Here is a 6,610-nt window from a genome sequence, read left to right as displayed (position 1 = left end):
GTGGTTGGTGCGAGGGGAGGCAAGGGTGCGAAAAACTCGCGCCGAAGGCCTTCGATCGATCGGCGAGGATCGCGGAAAGAAACGATGCGGGATGGAAACGGCGCGATATCCTTGCGATATTTTGCACGCGCTTCGTGGTGGTGGGATCGGGCAGCCTGCTTGGCCTCGTTAGAAATGTTAATCCGATGGATCTGGTGGGAAGACGTCGAACGGATCACGTCACATTGTCGTAAAGAAATTGTTCACGAATACATTTTCTCTTGGATCATTGACGGCAAGAATTCGAAGTATGCGAAATATTTATAATAATATATATTGTATTATAATAATAATTTTAACAATTTATTAGAGTGTTTTTTCACTTCGAAATGATAACACAGGAGATGTTATAGTATAACGTTAAACGTATACTTCGTGATACTTCAATGAGAAATGGAATTGGAACAATTAATTCCAATGTCGACGTTTAAAAAAAGGTGTAGAAGAAGTTTATCTGTTAGATATTTATTTAACGAACAAAGGTTATGTATTAATAGATCGATTCTAACGATTCGAAGAAGTTGTATGTCAGAAATATGGAGGAGAAATACACAGCGATTGCACGGTTGTAATGCGAAACGCGGATATCCGTTACGTTCCGAATTGAACTCGTGGAAACGAGCGGCGCTCGAAATATTCGTTGATTTCCAGCAAGGCGTAAAAAAAAAAGCGGTGTTTCCGCCACCTTTCGATTCGCCCTCGTTTCCCACGTGCCGGCCGTGGCAATAAAAGAGAAAAATAAGCGCCATATGCTCGCGATATCGCGGCACGTGTACAACGAACAGGACAAATTTTCACCGCTTGTTCGTTCGAGATTGCTCCACGGGAAAAAGTTTCGAACAGTTTTTCCATATATCCAATGGGAACGAATTCGATTCGATTTTATCCTTGATTCCTCGTGAGGAGAGATTCCTCGTGGATGATGAATGTTTGATGAAACGTTTTCGGAAAAAAAAAAAAGAAAAAGGAATTGCACGAATAACAGCATTGGATAGATAAATCGATGGTTTTTTTAATAAGATATAATAAGAATTTGTAGGAATTTGTTTTATTATTTAGAGATGATAAGGGAGATTAGAATGGTGTAAATTTAGATTAAAAAAAAGTGAAGCGATCAAATTTAATCATAGGGATACTCTTCATTGTTTCATCGTTGTTTCGCCTCTTTTCCACCAAAAGTAATTCGTTTTTATCCTCGCTTGATTGACTTTCAACTTTCCTGAAAGAAAGGAAGTTTTAACCTGTTTGGATTCGTTCCAAACTCCATTAAAAAAAAAAAAAAAGAAAAATTTAATCCCACTATCGTTGAATTTATTTCCAACTTCTCTTTCGTATTCAACCTTCCATTCCTTCACATTCGTAAAACTTCCTATCCTGAACTTTTTAAACTTATAAAATCTCAACTCCCTTTCTTCGTTGTGAAAAAAAATTTTTCATTTTTCTTCGTCACCATCCAACACAAATCGTTCCATTATCGAATCTAGTTTGAACATCTCTTTCTTACTTTTAACTTTTCCATTCCTTTCGCAAATCGACTTCCACTTTTCTTTATCCCTCTGGTGCAATCGTTCGACCATTATCCGTTATCCAAGAAAAAAAAAAAAAGAATTGGAAAGCCGACGATGATCAAGGACAGAGCGGCGATAAGGCAATCGGAATTATCGCAAAACATTATCGGCTCTCGTTCGATCGATTTCACGGTTGGCGAGTATTTGTCGCGCGATTCGAAACGACAAACTATCGTTCTCTGTTTCGCACACGTGCAAATCGAATTTCCATTGAATTCAACTTACAACAACCGTTTCTAAAAAGAAAGTAATCGGTGATTCGTTAATTCCTCGTTATTCTATATTTATACGAAATAAAAATTGGTCATTACGTGGAAGCAGATGATTAGGTTAGATTAGATATTTGAGTAAAATTGTTTCTTTTTGGATCCGTTTCAACGATTATTCAGGACATTTATTTTAAAACATTTATCAATTTTCGATATTATTGGATAATTTAAGATTTCTGAAAAGGAAATATAATATTTATAGAGTAATGTAAAAAATTTATCTGGGATATTAGATCGATCAATTTGTCATCCCCTTCTATTTCCTTGTACCTTCATATAATAATTATGATACAATTTCTATCAACTCTTATTCGTTTCGATTATTCAAAAATAATTATTCGATCCTAATGTTCAAATTGTTCAAAATTATGATTCAAAGCGAATCGAACCGATTCATAATTATCTATCCAATATTAATTATCCAAAAATTTATTTAAACCTGTTTCGAGTTATCTAAAATTATCCCAAGGTTATCGAAAATATTCTAAATATTTTCGAAGATACTCAAGGTTATCCAGAATGACCTATACCGATCTATAATTAACCAAAGTTATCTTAAATTACATAAATTCAATTGAAACTTTATTCCAAATTATAAGCAATAATCACATAAGATTCCCAAATCTTTTTCTCCAACTTATCCAAACTTATTCCAAATTACAAAGCAACATTTAAAAGTTAATTAAAACGTTGCAGAAAACTATTCAAACCGATCCAAACTCGTTCAAACTTATCGCGAGTTATTCAAAGCTATTCAAAAATCGTATAAACTATTGCCCAAAGTCTTTTCAAATTACAAGTAACGATCAAAACGTTGCATAAAAATGTTCAAACCTGTTCAAACTAATTCAAACATACGTTCAAGTTGTTCAAAGTCGTTGGAAAGTGAAGCGATATTTCATATTTATCACCTGAGATCATTTATAGCAAAATATTACTCATAATATCATCAATGTATCTTTACTCATCATTCAAGGCCCGACCATCATTTCCAATCACGCAACTGCGGAAAAATTCACGGAAAAAAGTGCAACTCTCTGGAGGTCTGTCGGGAACGTGAGGCGAAAGACGACCTCTTTTCTTACTCTCTTCTCCTCTCTCCTCTCTCCCTCTTCATATAAACACAAGAGAACTCGTGTAGCCGCACAGAGGAGCAGCCTAGACTCCATCGAACGGAAAGTGAGAGGAGAGAAAATTGCTTGACATTGCTCGCCGCTGATAATGAGTGTTTGCTCTTTGTCGGCTCAAGGCCGGCCCTCTTCTCTCCTCTTAACTCTCTTTACTTTATGAAGCAGCCAGTCAACGCGGAATCGGTCATCCTTTCAAGTAGCAATCGTATTAGCATACCTGTTACGTTCGATCGACAGTCAAAGATCATGGTTCTACGATAGATTCTTTTTTTTTAAATAAAAAATTTAAAAATGAATTATATTGTGATAGTTTGATAGTATTCGTTATCATATCTACTGGAAAATATAATTCTCAACTCTTTCTTTCTGATTATTCTACAAACAGTTTTTTTAATTTAAGAATATCTTTTGCAAAACTTAAAGTTTTTTTTTTTTTATAAATTTTTCCTTATGTTTCACTTTAATCAAATTAATTTGTATTACTTATTTTCAGATAACAATCTTAGCAAGTTTTCAAGAAATAAAATCTGAATATAAGAAAGAAAGAAACTTTTCAATATATTTATGATACTGCTAGATGGCGCAAGTGAGTTAATGGTACTCTTTTTATTTTCTTATCATCTGATTAAAATGTTCATTAAAAAAATTAACTATACTTGATCGAATCGAATTTTATAAAACTTTTAGAAATGATTTACATTAAAATAGATTCCTTATTATTGAAAGATTGATCGATCAAGCGTTAATTTCAGAACGAAAAGGATTGCTTAAGGGTGCAATCGTAAGGAAACCGAGGACAAGACAAATATTTACAAAGAGTTTCCATTCTTTCTTTCTTCCCTCTTCAAAGGTATAAAGGATAATTTCAAAATTATTACTTTTATTTGATTTTTTACAAACATTTTCATTATTAAATCAATTATCCAAACATTGAATTTCAGGAGTGAATTAAAAATTTAAAAAAATTATTGTTAACAGAGAAATTCGTCGTTATGAATGATAAATGCTTGAAATTGAATTTTTATAGAAGAGCAGAAATTGCGAGATAAATTGGAAGTATTGATTTTAGGATTAAAACGTTTTGCACAATTTAACAATATAAATATACTTAAAATCGAATCGGTATTGAACTCGTAGCTAAACTTTCAAACAAGAAATAAACAGATTGATGAATAATACTTTGAAAATGATATGACTGATATATTTGAATTATCAACAAACTTAATGATTCATAACGAAATGGTCACCGATCATTCAATTTATTTCAATTTATTTTATCCTGCATACATTCCCTTCATTATTCTTCTTTTGTGACAAGAAATCATTCCTTCCTACCATTTCCTCAAACCTTCCTTATTTCACAAACTCTGTATTCCTCTTCAATTAAAACCAAATTATAATTATTGATCCAAATCCATTATTCAATTACAATTAGTTTGAAACATTATAATAATTCTATTTTTTTAAATCGTTGAACCGCTTAACTTCTCAATCCTTCGAACAAGCACAGTTTTTGCATTTTTATCAGACAATTTTATTTATATTCTCAAAAAGATTTGAGATATTTACATTGAAACCTTCGCTTCAAACTTGTACAAACTTTCGTTCGTTCAATCAAATATTTGTTTAAGGAATTTTATTAAGCGATAATAATAAAAAAAAATTCAGAAGAATTCGATTTTTCGATTAAGAGGAAAACAACTTCAATTCTTACGTTATTCAATGCGAAATAATTATTAAAATTAGAATTCAAGAAAGAAAACTAATTCAAGCGAAACGAAAGTTTCCAGGGGCACTCGGTTCTATTCCGTGTTTATCCTGGTGGGAAGCCAGCTTGGCTATCGTGTGAATCGCGATAAGGGTTATCGTCGGCCTAGCAGATCAAATATTTAGCCGCAGAGAGAACGCGTAGGGTGGTCTCGCGTTATTAACTGGAGGATCGGTTAGGAACGAGGCCATTCTATCGGTGGATTATCGGTCGATCGATTCACAACGCACCTTCGTTCCTATCGTTCCTGCTTCCCCCCTCACGTTTCAATTTCGTGTCAGTATGTCATCACGCGTATGCATGTGTGCAATCCTTCTCTTTTCTCCTCGTTTCATCAATTTTCAAGGTTTCTCCCTGCACTTGTGTAAGTACGAGAACGTTATAACATTTTACGATAATTTTATATTAAATAAATTTTAAATTAAATAAAAATAAGAAATTATATTATTTTACACATTTTGATATTTCAAAAATTTATTCTTTCCTTTTTAGAGGTTTGAAATATTACGAAATTAATTTATAAGAAATTGGACTAATTACGTTTATGATGTTATACATAGTGAATAAATAATTATATTTAGTCGATTATTTTTTACAATAATTTGTGCATTTATATATTGGAATTAAAATAGAATAATGAGAAATCGTAGGAAATGATCGAATTAATTAAAATTATCCCCAACAATTGTGAATCAAACATTCTCTTCTAACGCAAGAGAAATGTAAAAAAGCGAAGGAGAATCAAAAAGTTGAAAGAAAAAGAAATGGAAAAGCAACGAAGCTTTAAGGGAACGGAGAGGAACCCGGAAAAAGGTCTCTTTGAAAAAGCTGTTATTTCCCATTCATTTTACACTCGCACGCGCGTACACGTCTCTCGTACAAGAGGAAAGGTTTAAAGCGAGGAAAAAAAGGGGGGGGAAGGAAAAAAAAAAAAAAGAAAGAAATAAATGGAAAAGCGTGAGAGTGAAATGGGAGCGTGGCACGAAAGAAAGCGCCATTAAAGCGCGTGGAACCGGGTTAAAAAGGTCGTCGACCGCAGCGCCGCCGCGAGGAAAAGAGAGATAGAAAGGAAAATCGCTACTTTCCACAATTAACGATCTCTTCTCTCAACAGCTCCTTTTTCTCTGTAATTATGTACTTTTGTGTTGCATGCCGTTCCTTTGAAAGCTGTCGTTTTTCAATTTCAACAAGATAAGTAAATTAAAATTGATATTTCCTTATATTGAAATTAATATTAACTTTTTTTTCTTTTTTACAGGTGAAAAGGATCGTCGATGGTTTAAATGAAATTAATGAATTTACGACAAAAGTTCCTTCTTTGAATTATTATTTTCGCGTTGAACGAGGTTTTAGATTATTTCATTCTAACGAAGGATTGTATAACATAGAAGTAGAATATCTTTTTTTTACAGATTGCTTTATAGATAAATTGGCCCACATTGATAATGTGAGTTAAATTACATTTACTTTTATTACATAAAGAAAAAGACTCGTGAAAAGTTTAAGCTTTGCTTTTGGAATGTTAATTTTACTCGACAGGCTAACAATGTGAAAGAAATATACTGTAGTTCAATGAGAATAGTAACTCTTTGATCCTACTTGTTCGATTTAATACAATGAAGATTCTTTTTAAACCATAATTAAAATATGATAATACAAAATCGTATAATAAACAATTAAACGATCAAACAGGATGAATATAAAATAACTCGAATCAGAAGCAGATGTAACAATCCTCGAAAGCAATGTGTGATTCAATTTCGATAAAAGTCCAGGATTTTGTCGAAATCACGTCCTCTCTTTTCTCGATAGAATGTCAACGACCATGGTTATCGT

Source organism: Apis dorsata, unplaced genomic scaffold, assembly GCF_000469605.1.
Source record: "Apis dorsata unplaced genomic scaffold, Apis dorsata 1.3 scaffold_352, whole genome shotgun sequence".
Taxonomy (NCBI): Eukaryota; Metazoa; Arthropoda; class Insecta; order Hymenoptera; family Apidae; genus Apis; species Apis dorsata.
This window is presented reverse-complemented; position numbering follows the sequence as displayed.